Genomic DNA, 25,424 nt, shown 5'->3' with positions numbered 1-25,424 from the left:
AGATGGTGACAAATAAAGATAAAACTTATGAGACAAAGTTAGATGTTACCAGGAGAGATGGGTCGTCCTGTCCTCGGAACATGTCACGTTCAAGAGGCGTCCAGGTAAGCGTTCCCCTAGCATGATATCGGTTTATGTCATAATCCTCGACTCTGATGTGGACGATCCCTATCATGAGGAATATCCTTCAAAGGATGCTGAAGAAATTTCTGAAAAAGATGTTGAAGCATCTCCCAAAGAGAACGGTGATGCAGCTTCCGGAAAGCGTGTTGAAGCGGCTTCTGAAGCGAACATCGAGGCGGGTCCCGAAGAGAGTGTTGAATAGCCTTCTTCCTGAGAGAGCGTTTAAGTGGCTTCTTCAGGAGAAAGCATTGAAGCGGCTTCTGCTGGAGGGAGCGTTGAAGCGGCTTCTTCTTCAGTTTGACTTCCCCTTGCAAATTACATGCTTCTTGATTGACCATCTCTCTTGTGTTGAAGAAGTCCTTGACTGGCGGCGCAGGAATTTCATGCTGAGCCTCAGTGGCAAAGCATTATTTATATGGTTCTATCTTGTATGGTCCGTGGGTTTACCATAATAAAGATATCTCCATATCATCTCCGTGACTCTATTACTTCTCCATGGGAAAATAAAATATGCAGAAGTTCGGATTACCTCTGTCCGTAGTGGTTGTTGTTATGGTGAATCTCAGGATTGGCAGTCTTCATATAGTGGTAGAGCTTGTCTCGTTATTAGAGGGAAAAGCTAATGATGGAACCGATAGCTTCCTTGATGTTGCCTCATGGAATTAAAAATAGGGAGACAGTCCCCTGACCACGATTATCTACTGAGCCTTCGACTTGATAGACGTTGTCACGCTGGGTTCATAAGGTCGTATTTACGTCTGCATTGCTTTTCATAGACTTCCAGGAACATCACTGGTCTTTGACAATACGTCTGCTCTCTTGAGTATATCCTCGTCTTTGGACATCTTGGAATCATAATGATAGTGTGCTTGCATCTCTCTAAATTCACCACCTTTGAGATGGGCAGTGTTAAGCAGTCCCCAGTCACACTCCTTTGCCATTATCATCTTTGGATCGTGTCTTTGAGGAGTAAGGAAGTTCCTTCATGAATGACTTAACTAATAGGTTCTGCAAATATGATGAAGCTCTTTTCATGGAGAATATGTATGTTCCTCTTAAGTCTGACAGAGTGATTCGCCCAACTGCGGATTCTTTCTCGACATGATGATGCGGACGTCACTATTTTCTTGAGGCTGCTCCCTTGAGGTGTAGGCTCCAGTAGATTTGAAGACGTCCCGGGCTCGCTCTCGTCCGGGCTGACATAATAGGCGAACCCTTTATTATGATTTGGAGATGACAATATTCGTTGAATCTTCCGAAACGCTTCCTGCTGTAGTGCGGTCCAGATGAAACTTGCTCATTTCTTCAGCAAGGGGGTGAATGAAGCAACAAGCTGGTCTAAACCAGGTATAAAACTGTAGTTCACCTTGCCCATGAATTTTTTGATTTGACTACTATATCATCCATATAGTCTTCAACTTGCTTATGCATCATGTCGTGGAAGATTGCCGTCATAGCGCGTTGATACGTTCACCGGCATTAACCAAATGGCATTACAATATAATAAAAATTTCCGAGAGGAGTTTGAAAAGCTGTCTTACTCGCGTCATGCTCATACATCCTTATCTGATTGTAGCCGTTATATTCATCCATGAAGGAGAACACGCCGTGTCCGCTGGTGGCATCTACTAACATGTCGATGTTAGGTAGAGGAAAATCATCTTTGGGGCAGCATATGTTCAAGTCTCTGAAATCTACGCAGCACCTGATATGTCCATTTTTTTTTTTACCGGAACCACATTAGCCAACCAGGTTGGATGATGAATGGGTTCGATGAAGCCAGCAGCTACCAACTTATGAATCTCGGTCTTGATTTTCTCTTCTTCCTCGTGTCTGAACCGCCTCAGAGACTGTTTAACCGGCTTGGATCCAGGTATGACATCTAGATGATGAGTGACCAATTTTTTATCTAAACTGGGCATTTCTTCATACGTCCAAGCGAATATGTCCTGGTACTCTTTGAGAAGTTCCACGAGCTTCGTGCGTTCATCCGTACACAAGGTTGAGCTGATGGAGATAAGCCTAATAGATTCCTCGTTCCCGATGTTAACGATTTCGAGCTCATCAGTTGTGGAGTTGGTGCCATCCTGCAGTTGTCGTGGAGCATCTACCACTTCTTATTGCGGCTCGTCGTTGTTGTAGCATTCTGCTGGGCGGAGAGACTGGGTAACAGTCTCCCCTGCTAATTGCTAACAGCGGCGTCGGTACACGGTTTTCCCTTTCTGATCACGGTTCGTCATAAAATTTCGCTATCTCTTAGTGTGAGCATGAGTCGTGGCTTCACATGATGAAGAAGAATTGGTACGCCTTGTCAGCAAAGATGCATCGTGGGTCTTATCCTTTAATGATGCAAGTCGGTCCTCTTCCTGGATTGACGCCCACGTGGGGAGTGGGGTGCAATGAACCTTATCTGATTCTCCCCGCAGAGCTTCTCTTGGTTCAAACAATTCCGCATAACTTGGTACGTAGGGAGACAATGATGCAGGAATACGAACAACTTTTTTATTCAGCATAGTCTTCAAGCATTGGTGATACGTCGAGGGGACGATCCTATTTTCATGAAGCCATGGTCTCCCCAGTATCATATGGTAGTCCGGCTCCTTTTCTATGACTTCGAATTTCACCTTTGATTGGACGGGCCCTACGGATAAATTCAGATTTACATACCCGTATGTGTTGGTTTGGTTTCCTTCAAAGTCTGTCATCGTGGTAGGATGTCGCACGATCTTGCTTGGGTGAACCTTGGCTGTCCTGAGTGTCTTGAGAGTAATCACATTCGAAGACGCTCCCGTGTCGATGAGGGCCTTCTTGAACTCTGAATCCTTGATGCGTGCAGTAACGTTTAGGGCCCGGTTGTGACCTTCTTCCGCCATCATGTCTTCTTCTATAAATGTAACATTATTCACAGACATCTCTGGTGTTTTTGAGGCTTATGGACGCAAGGGAGTCAATTGCACGTCCAGGGCTATCTGTTTGATTGCAGCATATGTCTCCGCCCGCTGATTCTTCGAGAGGTGTAAAAGTTCGCATAAAATTTCCACTAGAGAAACTGCTTCCTGATCCTCCGTCCTCTGGTTCATAGTGAAACTATTGACTTGAGAAGGATCGTTGCGAGGATTAGTTCCCAGTGTACAAACCTCCGTGACAGGAGAACCGCTCATATCTGATGTCATCTTGACGAGGAGATCGAGTATGTCGTTTACTGTTTCTTTGATCAGGTCCATGTTCTTCGTGTGAATCTCCTGCACCCGTGCTAACTTGATCATTGTTGGGATTCTTCTGGTTACACCATCAGATACACCGTTGGGAAGAAGGGTATCTTCATTGGAGGAACTTCGACCGGGATTTGAAATTATTGAGGGAGTCCTAAGACCAACCATTTTGAAATCAACCAAATGGGATTGGGTATTGAAGAAATTGACTTCACAACCGAGAGATTAATATCCCACTGTGGTCGCCAATTGTTTATGGGTGAAAATTGTTTTTGCTGGTTTTGGTAAATTTGGGTGTGTGTGGATCAGAAACGAATCTAAACCCTAAACAAATGCACTGCACGGGAGTGATTTTGATTCGAGATATCAATCTATACAATTCTGGCCTAAACCAAGAAATGGCCGTTCCATACTTGCTTCGGTCACAAAGTGAAGGAGATGGGGTTGATCTTAGGGAGGGAAGCGAAGAAGGTGTTGAGATTGTGAAGGTGTTGGATGTTTATGAATTGTATCAGAATGATGAACTGGCCTGCACAATGTAAGCTATCAGTTCTGGGTGTTTTCTGAATACTATGACAACACTTGATTTTTCTCCGTCTGTTCGTGTTGTTTGGAAAATAGGTGAAGGACCTATTTATACAAGTCATTGAGCGCAATCCTTATCTCGTAGGAGGTGGAGGAAGTGGAGTGATGGAGTAGTGGGGTCGTGTAGAAGTGGTGATTGTTACACGATCACGTCTTTGCCCATTTCTTCCATCACTGCTAACCGTCCATGCCTCCTGACACGTTCTTGTAATGGCGCGTTGCATGCTGCACGCTATAAACCGCCAGACCAATACCCCAATAAGTATCCCCCAGTTTGTGACATGCTTGATGTCTCGAATGAGTGGATCGTGGGACCCACTGCAGGAAATAGCATACGATGCTAAGTTACTTAAAGAATTGATATTCATGTAATATCGTGCATGTTTGATGCATGTAATGAATCGCAAACAATCAACATGTATGAAGCATCGATGTTTTAAAGCTTGACCGAATAAGTTGCGGATCAAGCATCTTAAAATAGCATCACGTACAACCATCTTCGAGTGATCGTTTGGAGGCTGCATAGGCAAGCCCTGCTTTGGTCGATCACTCCCTGTGGAAGAGTGACAGACGGTGATCATCGGGATGCTTCATTGGTCGTCTATCTTTTAACCTAGGTTGTCCGACCAAGCTAGCAAAGTTGGACGGGCGAGATGGTTTATGACGCTCATTTGCGACCGTTGATGGAATTTTAGAATTTTTAAGAGGTGCGCAAGCATCACTCTTTTACTTAAACGAATTCAAGTATGGACACCATTTTTGGTGGGACCGACCGGGCATGCGTGTAGACGGCTTGCCGGTGTACATGTCCATACCGCTTTGTCTCACGAAGGTGCGATCTAGGCCATTCAATTTGACCGTCAAAGGTGAGTGGTCGTGATCGGTTTGCGGCAGGAATCCATTGTCGCAAAGGATTTCGAAGCCGCGTGACATGTCTCCTTTGGGCGTGCTTTTCGAGGTTATCGAGTCATAGCTTGCCTAGGCCGACCAGTCACATGCACAGATGGGCCCACGGTGATCATGTTGACGCTCTCGGGACCTCTTAAGTTTATATCTACACCCTCCATCCAGGCTTGCGAAGATGGATGGTCGTGATTGAATTACGGAAGTTATGCAATGCCGCAAACCCTAATTAGGGTTTTGAAGCAGTCAAGCATACATGACTTTGGCCAATCGGTTTGGAAAGTCACGCTTCCCTTTTGGAGAAACCGACCGTGTGGGGCCCACGTTGGGCTGGCGGTGAACACATGTGCCCCTCCCTGATGGTCCTAGGCGCGATCTAAGCCATCCAAACATGCTGGCGTTGGATGGTTGAGATCAATTTAAGATGCTAGTGGGATTTCCGCGACCCTTTAAGCATCACGTCAGCCGCACTTCGAGCAAGCGTTCAATGCTCCATGGCTTTGTCGTGAGAAAACCGATCGGGCAGGGATAGAGTGGGCCCGCCAATGTGCATGTTGGCGGCTCCTCCATCTTTCATGGTGCGATCTAAGAGGTCCAATCATGCTAGTAAAGTTGGACGGTCACGATTGTTTTGAGAGAGTCTTAAGCAGTCTTGCTCGTTCCAGCTTCTTCCAAAGCAGCGCGGCCACCCTACTTTAGGGCTGGCGTTTTGGCACGCTGGGAAACAAAGTGTAATGTTCGACCAGCTAGGGCAAAAATAGGCCCACTGGTGGTCATCACGGTGATAACCTGCTCCTGCTAGGGTTCGTCTAGGCTAGTTAAATTATGCGGCCAACTTGCGTGGCCGTGATCGTTTCCGAGACTGATATGGACAGTCCAGATTTTCCTTAAGGAAATTAAATGCGTTATAACGAGATGAAAGTGCATCGACTCGAAATTCTCTTTTTAAGAGAGTAGCATGTACGCGTATTTCGTGCATGTCTCAAAAATTGACAATTGGAGATTCACGTTATTCTGCTGAGAGTGAACACTCAGTCGTCATGTCATGCTAATAATGAGAGTTCGGCGAGGAACAACATAGGAAATACTAGTCAAATCATGCATTAATCAATAATGCTATAAATTCACAGAATATTTGGTATTGTTGCTACATGCACCATTCTAGGTAAATTTTGTGTATTTATCAGACTGCTTCAATTAAATAAAGCCATAGGTTTTCTGCGCTCATCACTTATCAAATGGATTTATCCTTTGCAGGATGTCAACATATTACTTTGGTTTTACAATTTTATCCATGTACTAAAATCCACCATCAACAATGAGTCAGAACCGAGTCAGCTTTTCGGGTGAGCTAACTGGGCTGACTTTTCAGGTCATAGTCTTGCATAGGACAGAGCTGTGCATTGCATAATCACTGCTTCAGCCATATGGCTCTACATCATCATTCTAACTTCTTCGCAACTGCATTCTCAGCTGCAACTGCTCACTCATTATGCTCATCATTCTATTGTCCATTCCTGCAACCATTAGTTCCTTGCACCACCAAAATCAGTTGCGTCGACTGCAATAACTTTAGTCGAGCTGCAAAACCAATGAATCAATTTCATCTCCTGCTGTACCAACACCAACTCAGCTATAATATCACATATAAACCTAACATTCATCTACGCCATTCTTGAGCCAACACAGCACCATATTAATTCCAGCATAAAGCTCGACTTCAACCATTCATCATTCCACTTATTCACAGCCTCACTGTATCGAGCTCGCACCCTGTAGTTACATAGCACCACTTTACTACCACTAGGTGCAACACCATCCATACCAGCTTGCACCTGCCATAATAATCACCAAAACCACCTGCTAACTCTAATGACTTCTTTGTTCTTCCTCCTAGGCTCCACAGCTCCAGCACCTTCTTACTAGTTCAGTCCTGCAACATCAAGGTATAGCTCACATAACCAATCCATTTCCTCCATTCGAGCTGTAACTGCAACACCACATTCAGCACCATTTAATCACCAGAATATGTTCCATGTCTTTGACTCCTTCTCATCTCCTTGCCCTGAACCACCAACAACTGCTCCAATCAGAGCCACTGCCACCTGCAATTTGTACGTGTCCTAGACATTCATCTAATTCCGCACTTTAGCAACATCAACTCCACCTGACCCATGAAAATCACCCAGCTTCTACTATCATTCTCAGTACCCACTGAACATCAACATCTCAAATTCTCGATTATACCTTGTTTCTCCGTCTGCAGTTCCATTCAACCAAACCCATTCTTCTGATTCGAGCACTCTCAGTCAATTTCAACCCCAGATTCAAAACCCTGGTTCCATTAACAACAACAGAAATAGTTTCATTACCCTTATCAAACTCAAGAATCACACAAACCCTAACCATTCTTCACGTGCAATTCATGTTCTTCAAATTTTGGTCTCTCTGTGTTGTTCATCTAAACACCAACAACTTTAATTTCTTTTGTGTTCTTGACTGCAACTGATTCAAACCTCCATCGATCTGTACTACAGCTCAACCTTAGACCTCTCTCGATCTCAACCATCAACAACAGCTGCTCCTCTGATTCTCGATGCAAACAAAACCCAATCTTCTACTGTATTTATCTCAGTTCATCTACAACTTCAAACATCACCAAACCCTAATTCCTGATTTCAAACTTAAATCTAACCCATTTTCTCATACATAATTTCTTCATAAGCAGACTCATACCCTCCATCACCTCTTCTTCTTGATTCTTCTTGAATTTCAGCATCTCCTCACTGGTTTCTCTCTGAATTTCTCAGGTGGATAATAGTGTCGACATCTCTCTCTTGGTTTCAGGTGTAGTAAGTGGAGTAGACAATGATGAGAGATTTGATTTCTCTCTGAATTTTAGGGTGAGTGTAGGAATAAGACTAATGGATATAGCCACCCTGGTGTGATACAACCAAGGATGTCTCTAGACACCCAATCATTAGATAAGGGCCGCCAAGAATATTTGCCCCTTGCTTCCTAGACTAAGATGCAATTGTTGTGCTTGGCTTGGCTCGGCTCCACTCCCAATAGCAATTGCTCATAATTTGATGCTTTCACCCCTTTACGCTCCAAATGATCGCTTTCTTCTTCCTCGAATTCTTCCACCAACAACAGATGTCTCTTAATTCTCAGATCCACTTCTTCTCTTCAATTTCTCTTCATCACTAAAGTTTTCATGCTTTTCAGACAGATAAATTTGCATCACTAAAGCCGACATGCTTTTCAGACAGAGATGAAGAAACAAAAGCAAATAATGAGGAATAATCCGCCTTGACCTTTTAAGCGATGTTTCTTCTTCTTTTGTTCCAAATGACTCCAAAGTACCTAAACACTCAAAACTAAACATAAGATACATAATTAACAAGAAAACTTAGCAAAGAAAGCATAAACAATAGATAAATATTAAAGTGTTTTAGACACCTATCAAATTCCCCCACACTTAGACTTTGCTAGTCCTCGAACAAATCAAACAAAACTAATTTTAGAACATACATACAACTCCGTCTCGTCGAGGATACAATTACTCTTAGCATAAATAACAAGCCTTTAAACCTCTAGGTGTCCCTAGTGGACGAGTTTTAGTCTCGTGAAGGTTTACAAGAGGTGTACCTACAAAACCTTTACTTCCAAATCCAACTACGTGTGAAAAGTCTAAAAAAAAGACACTAAACATTTTGTAATTGGCATACTATCAATGATTGTAGGAGAAAGTATCCACTTTCAAATCCAATTCATAAATTAGTAATATAGCTTTATCAGAAAGTTGAACACAACCACAATACTCGGAATCGAATCAACCACAATCACATGAAAAGATTAAGAAGATGGATATAGAAAGTAGATGGTGGCGGACTGTTGACTAAGGTGAACGGTATTTCCCATATCTGTCTGAAGGTCACTGCCAAAACAAACCTAAAAATCCTATTGGATTGAGCTACTGGTCTGAATTCTAATATCAACACAGCTGGCAAATACAAGGAAACCAGCGGTCGACAAACTTATTTCTAGATCATTCACAGACATATACAAGGGAACCAGTGATCGATTTTATTCAACACAATTAATAATTTATTTTATTTTTCTTTTCATATTTTTTTTTCAAATCGACAACATGATTGGACATTTTGAATCCAAGCGCATGATTCTTGTCAGCAGATTACATGGTAATTCCCATGGATCCTTCATTCCATGCTTGTTTAGGCGACGGAGACAGGGAGAACATACACATATTGCTATCCAAGTGTCAATTTTTTTTTTCTTATGGACACCGTTTGGTCAAATTGGTCTGGTCTCTTTTTTTGTAGTAAGTCAATCACTCTATTTCATCCTAGCAGTGATAACAATTCGATGTTGGTGCCCCACCAAATCACTTAGAGAAACAATAGATAAGATAAATATGGAAAATAAAAATAGAACGTGATATGGTGACGACTCCGAGATATGGTGACAACTAACATGTTATTTATTTTTATATTTTGTTCGTTTTCATATGAATATACTCTACTAATGGGTTCCTCAACTCCTATGTTTTCATTAGTGTAAGGCACAAGTTGCTAGATTTCGGAGTTTATAAAGAAATTTTTTCTTTTTCCTATTTTTGTATATATATATTTTTTTTTGTTTCACTAAAAGCATCAAATCAACTAATTATACAAACATATAAATGCTCCCCCACACTTAAACTTTACATTGTCCTCAATGTAAAATTTAGTCATTCAAAGTAAAGTTCAAAGTGGAAAATTCCGCAAATGATATGCAAAAACAAAGATAAAATGCTTAAAAATAAAAAGAGAAAGATAAAGATACAAAACCGATGGTTTGCCTCCCACTTAGCGCTTGGTTTAAAGTCGTCAACCCGATTATCTCCTCGCATGTTAAGGCTCCTCCAGAGGGAGTACTTCCACAAGGTTAACTCCTTCCACGACTTCCGAAGAGAAGTTCTCATAATATGGTTTCAATCGGTGCCCATTTACTTTGAGCTCATTTCCTGTAGCTAAACTACGAATTTCCACTCCACCATGAGAAAACACATTAGTCACAATAAAAGGTCCAGTCCAACGTGACCTTAATTTACCTGGAAACAATTGCAAACGAGAATGAACAAAAGCACTTTCTTCCCAGTGCAAAATTGTTTCTTAGTGATCATACTTCAATGATTGGAATATTCACTTGGACCTTCTTAAAAACATCCCAAATATCACTATCTTGCTCCACCTTCTTATTAGCTTTAGCGAATCTGCCAGGAAAAGGTAGAGGAGGAACATAAGTAGAAACAAGAGGTTTAAAGTTGGATTTAGTTACCTCGGGAGTTTGAGGAAAATCTGAGTTCTTTTCCTCCAAAACTGGTTCCCTTTGAGCTTCTTCTTTACCAGAATTAGTAATTTCAGGTTGCACAAGTTGTGTACCACTTCCAAACGTAATAGCATTGACACCATCTCTTGGGTTAAGAGGTTGGGAAGGGAGTTTCTCACCATTTTGTGCATGCAACTGATTAATCTCCTCGGCCATTGAACCAACTTGTGTTTGCAAGTCCTTGACTGCACCCTCCGTTCTTTGCATAAAAGATTTCAGCAACTCTTCCATATTTGACCATTGATTTTGAGGTTGTTGTTGTTGCTACAATTGTTGTTGTGGTGGTTGACCAACTTGTGATTGCAACTCCTTAATTACATTATCCGTTTTATGTTGATTTAAGTTCGCTAGTTAATGATTTTGCTGTACCACGGACATTAGAGCCTCCACCAAAGTAGCCATCTTTGCCAATTCTGAGTTTTCAGCTTGTTGTGGTTGTTGCACTTGTTGTTGGAACCCACTCGGACAGTTGTAAACAGAACTTGCACTTGCAACTTGCTCGTTATCATAACCAATGTTGAGGTTGTCTCTCCATCCTTGATTGTGGTTGTTGGAGAAAGTATCATACCGTTGTGTTGAGAAAATAACATTGACTTGCTCTACGTTCTCATAAACTTGGCGTGATGGTTTTACAACCCCTGATGCAATTTGTTGCATCATTGCCATCATATTGCTCATTTGTTGACGTAATTCAATAATCTCGTCAACTTGGTTAACTCCCTTGATAGGTGGTTCTAATCCACGACTCGAAAATTGTTGAGGATTTACTTTCATACTCTCAATCAACTCTCTAGCTTGTGTCACCGTCTTGTTCATAAGTGCACCACCACTTGCAGCATCAATAAGATTCGTATCACTTGCTTGGAGACCTTTATAAAATTATTGGATAATCATTGCGTCACTTAATTGGTGATGAGGGCAGCTTGCTACCAATCTCTTGTACGTTCCCAACATTCATACAATGATTCCCCCGCACTTTGTTTCATCCCACAAATCTCCTTGAAAATTTGAGTAGCCTTTGATGCAACAAAATATCTCTCTAAAAAGAGTTTCTTCAACCCATTCCATGTTGTGACACTTCCGGAAGGCAAATAATACAACCAATCCTTAGCACTATCCGCCAAAGAGGATCGAAAAACTTTCAACATTGCACCATCCGCATCAGTCTCCGCTGGAAGGATGGACATGACAATGGTGTGGAAGTCCATAAGATGCTTGTTTGGGTCTTCATTCACCATGCCATGGAACTTTGGTATCTAAGCAACCCGGCTTGATCTCGAAAGTAGAGTTTGTTTGAATACACCACTGTTTTATATCCATCTTGTGAGAAGCCAAGTCCTTGAGTGTACGATTTGCATCACCCATTGCTTCTTCTTCTTCTTCAAAAGGTGGTTCTTGTTCAACCGGAACCTTTGTTCTACAACTTCTTCCTCTGCTTCCAACTCTAGTATTTCTGCCTCGTCAACTCTTGCTTGGAGTATTGTTCCTTCACGAGTAGTTATCCCGCACCTTTGATAATTCCAATTCTTGGGAGCCAGAGATTAGTACCTGAAAAACAATTCTCACAAACTAAGTCAGAAAAGCGAAATAAGAAATAAGAAGCAAAGATAAAAGCAAAAATAATAAAAAGAAACTAAAAACTATATAACAAGCCGTATGCCTCCCCGGCAGCGGCGCCAAAATTTGATGGCAGTCGTATGCGTCAAAAATAATTCACTTTCATACTCAACAAAATATAAATGAAGTACAAGGTAAGGAAGAGTTTGTTTCCACAGAGAGGCAATTGTTGTTATAAAAATTCTAGTTTCTTAGTAACCAATGGGGGGGTTTTTGTTTTATCAAAATAAACAAAGCAATAAAGTAATGAAAATAGTTGAAAATAATCAATATAGAGATATTGGTCAAGGAGTTCATCTTCTATCTTAAACATGTGCTTGCATACATGATTAGAATTACAATTTTAATCTCTTCATCATCAAAAGCCTAGAGTATCAAGAGAGCAAGATACTCCATTAATTTCTTAAGTTCATCAACACACATATTAGAGCTGCGTATGGGAATTATACCTAAAGAATACCCTAACGCCTTGCGCTAATTAAGTTCAATTCCTAGGAGCATTAAGTTTTGGAAATAGGCTAATCAATGCAATTGTCATACATTGCGCATGACAATTCGGACAAGGGTCAAACTCTACATATGATTACAAGAGTGTATCACTACAAACCGTAATCATATCATGCTACTTGTATTTGGGGTTATCGCTCGATGAAAAACCCTAAAATAGTTATGGACAAGGATGCAAGTTCAATTAATTGGCTACTTAACTAAACAAACACCTAAATCCTATCACAATACATCAATCATGTGATTATTAAAAGCAGTAGAGATTTGAACGAAAATAAAGAGAGAAAACTAATACATAACTCAAGTACAAGTTTTAGAAATAGGACTACATCCTTAACCAATAATATTAATTTAGCTACTCATAGCTATGGAGTTCATCATAATCAATAATCAAATAAAGAAGATGAAAGCAAAGCAAACCCTAGTAGCGTATGTAAAAGCGGCTCTCCTCCTTAGCTCCAACAATAATACGTGATAATCAAAGTTGTAGAAAACTCTCTCTTTTGTAGCTTTTTTCCCACTTCTAAAATTAGGTCCAATCTCCAAAGTCCAATACAAAGAAGTCCTCCAATCCCATGTGTGAGAAAACCCATCTAGAAGAACTATCCAAAAGTGGAGGCGCCGGAAGTTGGCCGGAAAAGTGGTCGGAGGAGTAGTTCAGGTGACCGGCGAAGTCCATCCGGTCACCGGTCCATCGGGTCAAATCGGTCAGGTCAACCGATTCAATTGACTAACTCAGTTAGATTATGAGTCAGAACCGAGTCAGCTGATCAGGTGAGCTAACTGGGCTGACTTGTCAGGCCATAGTCTTGCATAGGCCAGAGATGTGCATTGCATAATCATCACTGCTTCAGCCACAGCCATGATGGCTCTACATCATCATTCTAACTTCTTCGCAACTGCATTCTCAGCTGCAACTGCTCACTCATTCTGCTCATCATTCTATTGTCCGTTCCTGCAACCATTAGTTCCTTGCAGGCGTCAAAAATAATTACACTTTCTTACTACTCAAAATATATAATATAGCAAGGGCAAGAAAGGATCGTTCCCACAGAGAGGACTTAGGTTGTCAATATGCTTCGGTTTCCTATAAATAAAAATGGGGGGTTTTCTGGTTTTTATACAATAAACTAAATAAAAGCAAACAATAAAGGTAAACAAATCAAATCAAGGATGAGAAAGTATTGGTCACGAATTTCATCTTCATTCACAAACATGTTTACTACACAATAACTAGAATTGATATTTTAATCTCAACTTTTATTAAAGGCCCTAGGATACCTTAATCGCAAGAACATCCCGCTAATTTCCTCTTATCATCAACAAAAACATTAAAAGATGTGCATATGAATTCTTCCTAAGAGAACAACCTAACGTGTAAAACCACTAATCAAGTTTAATTCCCTAGATGCATTAAGTTTTATGAAATCAGGCCAATCAAAGCAATCGAACGTGTAAAAGCACTAATCCGATTTAACAAAGGTTATGACTCACATGTGACTACTAAAATGTATCACTACAAGCAATAATCACAATCATGCTACTTGTAATCAGGAATCTATCACTTTTGCGTATAATAAATCTTAATCTAGCAATGAAGATGAACATAAAATCAACCGATTCGTGATTCGATCAAACAAGTATTCAAATCATAAGACAATATCAATAGTGAATCATAAACGATAAAGCATGGAGACAAAACTAATTTATCATATCAAAAAGCATATTATGTGAAATCCAATTATTCCATAACCAATAATTATAATCTAGTTCATGTTCATGGAGTTCATCCAAAGAAGAAATAAATCTATCATTTTCACAAACCCTAGAACAAAAATAGAAGTAAAAATAAGATTCCTTCTTAAAAGAGATGGACCTCCTTTCTTTATATCCTTTCACTTTCAGTTTCTTAACTTAGGTCGCATCCAGCTTCAAAACACCCATCAAGCAAGCCCAGGTCCAAGTCCATCTGAGTCAGCTCCGACTAACTCACTGAGTCAACTCGGTCATAATTGATTCCGACAGAGTTCTTCTTGAATTCCGGTTCATTTCCAGGCAATGATTTCAGGCCATTCCATAACTCCAACCCTGCACAATTACATTCCTAGGATACACCTATCATTTCAGCTCAACCCATTCACTCAGTTATGCCATTACTCATTCAACTGCATCACTTCCTTGTAGCTCCAATTCCACCACTACCTTGGCTTACATGACTGCAACTTCAGTGTTTTGACCTCAGCTCTCAGCTCAATTGCGTCAATTCAGTCCCTCTGAGCATCGCCTTCATGTCATACTTCTTGCAAACTCAGACCTGCTCATACTCCCATTCAAAATGTGTTTCCCTCTTTAGTTCAGCTCATTGAAGCATCACCAGTGCACTGTTCCTCTCAGCTTTCCCTGTAATCTTCACTAGAGCAGCTGCTCCAACTGCCTGCACCTGCAGAGCCATGTAACCACCATTATCACCAGTACCATCTTCACTAGAGAAGCTTGCGGCAACTCCAGTTCAGCCAACTGACACCAGCATATCCACCAAATGTGACCTGCAACTGATTCCACTTAGCTCCAGTCCATCTTTGCAGTCTTCACAGATCCATAGTAGTATCACCTGTAGCTTCATACTGCAATGCCAGTCCACCAAACCCACTGCACAACAATCATTCCCATCTGCAGTCTCACATACACAACCAACAACAAACCCATTTCAGTTCTCATTCAATGATAGACACAGCATCATCCATTTCTTCCCTGATCTTCTTGAGCACCAGTTCTTGCTTTGAGTCTCTCTAGCTGTAGTCATAACATACATCTACCCCAGAATCACTGAACTCAGCCACCAACTGCAAAATCTAATGCCTTCCGCAGCCAGACATCCGCATACAACTTCCATAACAGCATCATAACTTCCATTCCCCACTGCAGTTGCACCTCTTCTTGTTGTCTGCAACAGCTACATATCCTACCAACACAGCACAATCTCAGTTCAGTCATACCAGGGTGAATTCTCACCTGATCTCAGTTCAATCTAGTCCTGTCCAGTTCAACAGCTGCTGCAGCTTCATTAATCATCCAGAATCAGCCACAGACAAATCCAATGCATACCTAGTTTTAAGTTCACCACTAATTCTTCATTCCTTCTCGTCTCTTCTGAATTCAACTCCAACCCCATCATCTATGTTGTAATTAAGCATCTGCAGAATCATTGAAACCAACCCACTTCTGCCATTACTTCTTCACCATCTGCAGCAAACCCAAGCTCCTTCTCTTCAACAACAAACCCCCAATTCAACAGCAGCATCAGATTATCTTATAACCCTTGAAATTTTTCCACTCGAGTACAAATTCTACTCCGAATCCTCCTTAATGTCATCTCAAACCTCAACAGCGAACAATTGCAATCTCCTCTGAAACCCAGATTCGATCCATCGCTCAAATTAACAGCAGCTAGTTCTCTTCTTCTCTCGATCAACATCATTGCAACTATCAGCTCAAAACCCCCTTGATTTCAACTCATTCGAACCCTAAATTTCTTCTCATCTCGATCTGAATCTCCGTAGATTTCTGAACTTAAACATCAACCCCAACTTCTAATTACAGCAGCAGATTCATTTTCTTCTCAATTGACTGTCGCAAACCAAACAGCAGCAACACATCAAACTCTCCCATGTTCTCTCTGCTTGGGATTTGTATCACCACCGCAGATCCATCTCTTCGTCGATTTCTTCTACCAGCAGCCGCCATGGCTTCTCTCTGAATCAGATGGGAAATAAAAACCAATGATTTGTTATCTCTGAAATCCAGGTTTTGTGTAGGACTGAAAGTTACTCCAGACACCCAGAAGTAGGATAAGGGTCACCCAGTCCATATATGGCTTGTCGGATTTGGCGAACCGACAGCCTAATTCCTTTCTCAACTCAACTGTCAGTTTGTAGGAACTGACAGTTCATTCTGCACCTCCTTCTCGCGCACATTAGCCTGCTCCAAATATCACCTGGAATTGATCTTTTTGCCGTTTTTGCTCCAAATGGACGTTTTCTCCTTCTTTTGCTCTCTAGGACTCCATTGCACCTAATAACTCAAAACTAAACATAAGAGATGCAATTCACAAAGATAATAGCAAAGAAAGCATAAATACTATGTATAAATTTAGGTATTTTACAACACCTATCACACCACCAAAATCAGTTACGTCGACTGTAATAACTTCAGTCGAGCTGCAAAACCCATGAATCAATTTCTTCTCCTGCTGTACCAACACCAACTCAGCTGCAATATCACCTATAAACCTAACATTCATTTACGCCATTCATGAGCCAACACATCACCATATTAATTCCAGCACAAAGCTCGACTGCAACTATTCATCATTCCACTTGTTCACAGCCTCACTGCATCGAGCTCGCACCCTGTAGTTACATAGCACCACTTTACTACCACCAGGTGAAACACCATCCATATCAGCTTGCACCTGCCATAATAATCACCAAAACCACCCAATCTTCTACTGTATTTATCTCAGTTCATCTACAGCTTCCAACTTCAAACATCACCAAACCCTAATTCCTGATTTCAAACTTCAATCTAACCCATTTTCTCATACACAATTTCTTCATCAGCAGACTCATACCCTCCATCACCTCTTCTTCTTGATTCTTCTTGAATTTCAGCATCTCCTCACTGGTTTCTCTCTGAATTTCTCAGGTGGATAATGGTGTCGCCATGTTTCTCTTGGTTTCAGGTGGAGTAAGTGGAGTAGACAATGATGAGAGATTTGATTTATCTCTGAATTTTAGGGTGAGTGTAGGAATAAGACTAATGGATATATCCACCCAATCATTAGATAAGGGCCACCAAGAATGTCTGTCCCTTGCTTTCTAGACTAAGCTGCAATGGTTGTGCTTGGCTTGGCTCAGCTCTACTCCCAGTAGAAATTTCTCATAAAATGATGCTTTCACCCCTTTACGCTCCAAATGAACACTTTCTTCTTCCTCGAATTCTACCACCAATAGCAGCCGTCTCTTACTTCTCAGATCCACTTCTTCTCTTCAATTTCTCTTCATCACTAAAACTGTCATGCTTTTCAGACAGATAAATTTGCATCACTAAATCCGACATGCTTTTCAGACAGAGATGAAGAAATAAAAGCAAATAATGAGAAATAATCCGCCTTGCACTTTTAAGCGATGTTTCTTCTTCTTTTGTTCCAAATGACTCCAAAGTACCTAAACACAAGATACATAATTAACAAGAAAACTTAGCAAAGAAAGCATAAAAATAGATAAATATTAAGGTGTTTTAGACACCTATAAACGTCACCCTCATGGTTGACAAAATTAGCACTCAAGAGATCAAAAGTAGTGCTGAAAATGGTGTGAAATCGGGTACCTCACCATTCTACCCGGAATTAACGTACGGTGACACACACTCAAAAGAAAGCTCTTTAGTCATTTAAAAAGAAATCTGGTCTGGTGCCTCTGTTGATTTGAAAATAGGTAGTCTCCACTAATGATTGTGTTAGAGCATTGCTCGGTCGAACTCGCAAGCATTGCTATCTCAAGAATGTTTGTCAATATTAGTGATCAAAACTATATGTCTTGATTTCTAGTATACTTATGACTAAGTCTCGGTCTAGGATAGTTAGGAATAGTTGAGCTCCAGACTCCATGGCGATTATCTTGCAAAGAAGAAGAACTATTCAAAGAACCAGTGGAACTTCATCCGACCAAAAGGTATGTGGAGACTTGAACTCATCTTGTCACTCAAAAGTATATCTACTCTATCTCCTACTCTTGAGACAAAAGTCGTATAAGTATGATAGTTTTCATACATACACATTTACTATTTCGAGCCGAGTTTACTCGCCTATCTTTTCTCGAAATACGTGTTGGTAAGCTTTTGATTTAACCATCTTCATCTTTACCCATGACGAAATTCATGATGACGTTTCAATCTTGAAAATAGCTTTGATGACGATAGTCGATTCTTATGTCTAACGATTGTTATAACATTATAGAAGAATGTTTCAATGATTGAAATGTAGAGTTGAGAATATGTAACCACGTATGGATGTAAGCATATAGTGTGTTCGCACATTAGTGTATAAATCCATGTGCCGGAAACCAAGTGTGTGCATATGTGTGCATGCGGTATTGGTGAAGGAGACAGGTTGGGTACGCGTACTGGCGGAAATTCACGTCTGTGAAATTCTGCTGAGTTTGGAGTTTACGAACTCAAAAACCAGTCACCTTAGGTACGCGTACGGGCGGAAATTTTTCACCCGAAAAAGTCTGCTGAGTTTGGAAACTAAAACCAACTCAAAATCCGGTAGCTAAGGTACGCATACCCGTACACGTACCCAAGCTAGTTATTTATCAAATCGGTAGTTTATGGATTTAAAACAATAAATTATAAGGAATGCAATCTTTGCAAACCGTGGGTATATAGTTCATGAATTGATTCAAATGAATCAAACCGATTTTGTTTCAACTGTGTCTATGTATAAAGACCTAAGAAATTGAACAACTCTTGAACTAGTTCTTATGAGTCATTTGAACTAGTTATGAGAAAGAAGAATACGGTTAATATGAAAGCACTCATATGTCTAACCATTGGTCAACCATTTGTGAACCATACAATGTACACGTTTAGGTACGGTTACTCAAACCTAAATGAATACATTTCATTTGTGTGTGACAAGCTAAGTTTCGATCTAACGGTTGAAAGATATTAGCTTGGATAAATCAGTTTTTCATCTAACGGTGATTATTGAATGCTTTGTTACCAAGGTAACCTAGATTGCAAACCCTGATTTGAAAACTATATAACGATACGTCTAGCAACTGTGCAAAAGTAATCCCCACACCTCCTGTGTGATACTAGTTGGTTTGCTAGAGGCGATTCTCCTTTAACTGTAGGTTTCTTCTCGAGACCCTGTCGATTAACGACTTAAAGACTTCATTGGGATTGTGAAGCCAGACGAAACTACTTCTCTTGTAGTTGAGCGATCTGATCTTGCCATTTTTTATCGTACGAGTTCAATTGAATAATTCACTTGAGATTATATCTTCGATAAGGCAAGATAAAAATAAATCACAAACATATTCGTCTCATCGTTTGTGATTCCGCAATATCTAGTTTCGCTACCATACGATTTAGATTATTATGAGGTGATTGATAATGCTAGGCTGTTCTTCGGGAATATAAGTCCGGTTTATCATTTAGTTCTTGTGCACCTTCATTTTTATCAAAAGACAGAACAAAACTTTTAGGTTTATCTGTGGGAGACAGATTTATCTATCCTTGTAGACTTTTTTGTATGATACAGATTTGTTTACTAAAGTCTTCGACTTCGGGTCATAGCAATTCTTGGTTGTGGGTGAGATCAGCTAAGGGAATCAGGTGCGTAGTATCCTGCTGGGATCAGAGACGTAAGGAGCGCAACTGTACCTTGAATCAATGTGAGATTGATTAGGGTTCAACTACAGTCCAAACCGAAGTTAGTTTGTAGTAGGCTAGTGTCTGTAGCGGCTTAATACAATGTGGTGTTCAATCTGGACTAGGTCCCGGGGTTTTTCTGCATTTGTGGTTTCCTCGTTAACAAAATTTCTGGTGTTTGTATTGTTTCTATTCTGCATTATATTTTGTTATATAATTGAAATAATAGATCTTGTGCGTTGTATCGATCAATAGTGAAATCCAACCTTTGGTTGTTGATTGGATATTGATTGATCCTTGGATATTGGTCTTTGGTAAGTTTATTCCTTGTATTTGATAAAGATTCGCAGATTTCTATTTGATTGATTAAAGATCCTTGTATATTACCTACTCCTCGATATACTTTTACCTAGATTGAGTCTAACTGTCTAGTTGATTCTCTAGAAAGTATATTGGAGTTAGTCCATACAGATTGCTAATCGAAATATTGGGTGTGGTTGTTATACCCCCCGCATTTTCAATTGGTATCAGAGCAGGCAAACACGTTCAAGACCTCAAAAGTCTGTGTTTGTAGCGATCTGACTCTATGGACATAGGTGTTATCTCTATTTACGTACCCCCAGTCTTCGATGGCTCTAATAACTTATGGTGGAAAATTGCTATGCGAGCGTTTCTTCAAGCGCTTGATTTTCAATCATGGGCATATGTTGTTAATGGCTATGATGCTCCCGTTGTTGCATTAGGTAACGTTAATGTTCCAAAAAATATTGGCGAATACGATACTGCTGAGATACTTGCTGCAAAGCAAAACTCTGACGGTTTGAATGCCATCATACATGCCATTACCCAAAATCTTCAGCACCATGTGTCAAATTGCACTAGGTCTAAAAATGCGTGGAATATCTTTGAAACTGTATTCGAAGGATATGCCAGTGAAAAGGAAGCTAGGCTTCAAAACCTTAATTCCGATTGGGAAAACCTTCGTATGGCAGATGAGGATTCATTTGATGAGTTTAATCACAAAGTGTATGAAATTGTTAATGCATCTTTGCATTGGGTAAGACTATTCCTGAAAAGGACATTGTGATGAAAATTCTCAGATCGCTGCCATCTAGATACGATCCTAAGAAGCATGCCATCGTTGAGGGTAATAACCTTGATACACTTTCCAGAAACACTCTGATTGGAAAGTTAAAAATTCTTGATTTTGACACTAGCAGAACGTTCGTGCTCAATGTTGTGACCAAAACAAGTGTATCCTCTCACTTGTCTTGGGCTGATGAATGTTGCTCCAATCATGTTGATCCTGATGGATCACTGATAATCAGGAAGGTCAAGGATTTGATAAAGAGGAGGAATATATGTGATGAATATCCATCCTCAGTTAATGTTTCAGATGATTCAATAGAAGAATCTACTCTGGATGTCTCAGATGAGTCTACTACAGATTCTCTCTTCACTTCAACTTCTGATTCAGAACTTGTGTATGACACAAAGCTTCTTGATCTCTTGAATAAAGAGATTATTCAAGAGAACCTTCACTTAAAGGCCTCCTTGAAAAAAATTGAGTCATCAATCCAGGCGAAAAATATTGAGATAGAGCGTCCCAATGATAAGTTCGTTAGAACCATGTCTCTAAAGGAAGAAGAGATTAACACTCTCAAGTATGACCTGCAAAGGTTATTTGGAAGCTCTGACAAAATTGCAGCAATGTTATTTGGTCAGAGATCCTTTGGAAATACTAATGGTTTAGGATTTAAAAGCAAAACTCAAAGCTCAAGGTTGTCCACGCTAACTAATCACGAAACAACAATTATTGATTGTTGTGTTAAACAGGAAATTTCACATAAAGACGAAAAATCCTCCTTGATTTGTTCTTTTTGTGGACATTTGAAGCATGATCAGGACTATTGTTGGAGATTCAGAAGGAGCAATAAGAAAATAATCAAACTTCAAGAGAACATGTAGAAAATGAATCTAGGTCCGGGAAACCAAGCTCTTTTAAAGAAATCCAGATCTAGACAAGGTAAGAAATCTGTTTACACAACAAATAGTGATAAGACACGAAAAAAATAAGAAGTGTGAGCATATGGCTCACTCAGTCACCAACTAATGATGGTGACGTCGCACCCTCATTTTTAGCTTGGGAAAAATGAGGATTGGATCAAAAGTGGCTCAAGTCCTTGTGGTTTGCAAATCTTTTTCTTTTTCTTATATTTATTAAGAAAATATTCTCCTAAGAAGATGGAAGACGAATAACAAATCTTGAGAGACTCATTCAATGTCCTTCTAGGGTTTTGTGTTCATAAAATCCGTCCATATACTTGCTTTCTCATTCCTTTTCATGAGATACAATCTTATGGCTCCTGTAACTAGAGGGATTATGAAAAGAGATGCAGTTAAAGCAGTTAATGTGTATTTGTGTGAAGGAATCTCTTCCTCAAGGATAAAGAAAGCAATGTCGACAACTAATGGAGAAGTTTCTTCCTCTAACTGTCTCTTATCTGTTTGTTACTAAAATAACGATTTTAGAGGCATGGTGAAATAATTCATCAACAAGAGAAATGATTTAAAATATCAAATCATTTCCTCTTTGGAAAAGATAAATCACTATGAACAAATGTTGTCTCTAACCAAGAACACATTGTATGGACTAAAAAGAGAACTTAGTGAGTTAACTGACATTTCTGATGATCTAGAGGAATTGAATGATCCCATTATCAATAGCTTCTTCAATAATGAGAAGGAATTCTCTGTAGATGCTCTGAGAAAGCTCTATAATGTCTAGAAAGTCTTCTTATGAGAATTTATTTCTTATGTCTTAGGAAGAATAACTAGAGTTTGGAATAGCCATTATTATGAGTACACATAGCTATGTCCATCGTTTTTTCATCTTTATTTTTTAGGTTTATTTATTTAAATTCTAAAAAAAAAAATTGGAAGATGATTTTTGCAGTATTAATCTTTATGGATTTATATATTGCAATATTTTATGGGATATGTGTGTTTGCGTCCGTGAACTATTATTGTCCCATATGATGTCAAAAGTTATCTCTTTTATATGTCGATATGCAAGTATTGATACAAGATCGATGAACTTTTGACAAACAAAAGTTAAGCCTATTATGTCAATTATTGATGGAAGATAGGTTAAAATATTTTGTTTACAAGGATTATGTCTATTGTATGTCATTGTGCAAATAATGATGGAAAATAGAATGAATCCTTGTATATGCCGCAATATTGATCATTCCCTGATCCATATCTTATTTGTATACTGCAATGCTCCATAAGTTTTTCTTGTGTTGAGCATAAGAAGATTGAGTTAATCATTTCTTTATGGTGAACTTAGTCGTAGCTCCGTAAGCTCTCTTATGTCGAGCATTTCCAACTAGATTAATCATAGATTCTTTTGTGGTTATTTTGGTTGTGTATTCCGATGAAATTAATCATGGGTTCTCTTGTGGTTAGTTTAATTGAGATTTTTGGATATAGAAAATCATTTCTTTATGGTCTTTTGGTGTCCAATAAAATCCTTCTTTTCTTGTAAAAGTAAGGTCGCTCTTGTTGTTCTCTTGGGAATGACATCAAATGGGGGAGAGTTCTTTTGAACTTGCGCTTAATTTCCATATCTTTGTGGGGAGTGCGGTTGTGGAATTATTTAGGGGTTATCTTATATCTTTATAAACTCCTTGATGAATGCATTTAGCCTCGGCTTTATGATTGCATCTAAACAAGTTGATATGTACTTTTATTTGGTCTTGAAGCATCTTCGTGGAAATTTCATTAGGATCCCGTTTTCGTACCTTTGCCAATTTTATTGAAAAAAAGGGGAGAATTAATTTGTAGTTCACACTACAAATACATATGATTTACGTGCTTTACGGGTCATTATGTAAGGGGGGGTGGTTTTCATGTTGAGACGAAAGTATTGACTAAGGGGGAGTGATACATATCACCATAGTATTGTTGTCCAAGTTGTGATATGAGAACTTTGATGTTGTGTAATAATACTATGACACTGTATAACAATGATCGAGAACTTTTTTTTTCTCATTGTTATGGCTACGGAACTTCAACAACTATGATGTTGAATTGAACATCTATGGAATCATGGGAGTACTTGGAAAAGATGAAGTTTTCAAATAACGTTAAAGCACCAAGGAGATCAAGCATGTGGACGAGAAGCTACAAAGTTTTATTTATTTTGTAATCCATATGTATTGATAGTTTTGTCACTAAAATTGACAAAGGGGGAGATTGTTAGAGCATTTCTCGGTCGAACTCGCATGCGTTGCTATCTCAAGCATGTTTGTCAATATTAGTGATCAAAACTATATGTCTTGATTTCTAATATACTTATGACTAAGTCTCGGTCTAGGATAGTTATAAATAGTTGAGCTCCAGACTCCATGGCGATTATCTTGCAAAGACGAAGAACTACTCAAGGAACCAGTGGAACTTCATCCGACCAAAAGGTATGTGGATACTTGAACTCATCTTGTCACTCAAAAGTCTATCTACTCTATCTCCTACTCTTGAGACAAAATTCGTATAAGTATGATAGTTTTCATACATACACATTTGCTATTTCGAGCCGAGTTTACTCGCCTATCTTTTTCTCGAAATACGTGATGGTAAGCTTTTGCTTTAACCATCTTCATCTTTACCCGTGACGAAAGTCATGATGACGTTTCAATCTTGAAAATAGCTTTGATGACGATAGTCGATTCTTTATGTCTAACGACTGTTATAACATTATAGAAGAATGTTTCAATGATTGAAATGCAGAGTTGAGAATATGTAACCACCTATGGATGTAAGCATATAGTATGTTCGCACATTAGTGTATAAATCCATGTGCCGGAAACCAGGTGTGTGCATATGTGTGCATGCGTTATTGGTGAAGGAGACAGGTTGGGTACGCGTACCTGTACGCGTACTGGCGGAAATTCACGTCTATGAAATTCTGCTGAGTTTGGATTTTACGAACTCAAAAACCAGTCACCTTAGGTACGCGTACTGGCGGAACTTTTTCACCCAAAAAAGTTTGCTGAGTTTTGAAACTAAAACCAAATCAAACACCGGTAGCTAAGGTACGCATACCCGTATGCGTACCCAAGCTAGTTATTTCTCAAATCGGTAGTTCATGGACTTGAAACAATTAATTATAAGGAATGCAATATTTGCAAACCGTGGGTATATTGTTCATGAATTGATTCAAATGAATCAAACTCATTTTGTTTCAATCGTGTCTATGTATAAAGACCTAAGCAATTGAACAACTCTTGAACTAGTTCTTATGAGTCATTTGAACTAGTTATGAGAAAGATGAATACGGTTAATATGAAAGCACTCATATGGCTAACCATTGGTCAACCAATTGTGAACCATCCAATGTACACGTTTAGGTACGGTTACTCAAACCTAATGAATACATTTCATTTGTGTGTGACAAGCTAGGTTTAAATCTAACGGTTGAAAGATATTAGCTTGGATAAATCAGTTTTTTCATCTAACGGTGATTATTGAATGCTTTGTTACCAAGGTAACCTAGATTGCAAACCCTGATTTGAAAATTATATAAGGAGACGTCTAGCAACTGTGCAAAACTAATCCCCACACCTCATGTGTGATACTAGTTGG

This window comes from Papaver somniferum, chromosome 1 (assembly GCF_003573695.1).
Source record: "Papaver somniferum cultivar HN1 chromosome 1, ASM357369v1, whole genome shotgun sequence".
In the NCBI taxonomy this organism is placed as follows: domain Eukaryota; kingdom Viridiplantae; phylum Streptophyta; class Magnoliopsida; order Ranunculales; family Papaveraceae; genus Papaver; species Papaver somniferum.
This window is presented reverse-complemented; position numbering follows the sequence as displayed.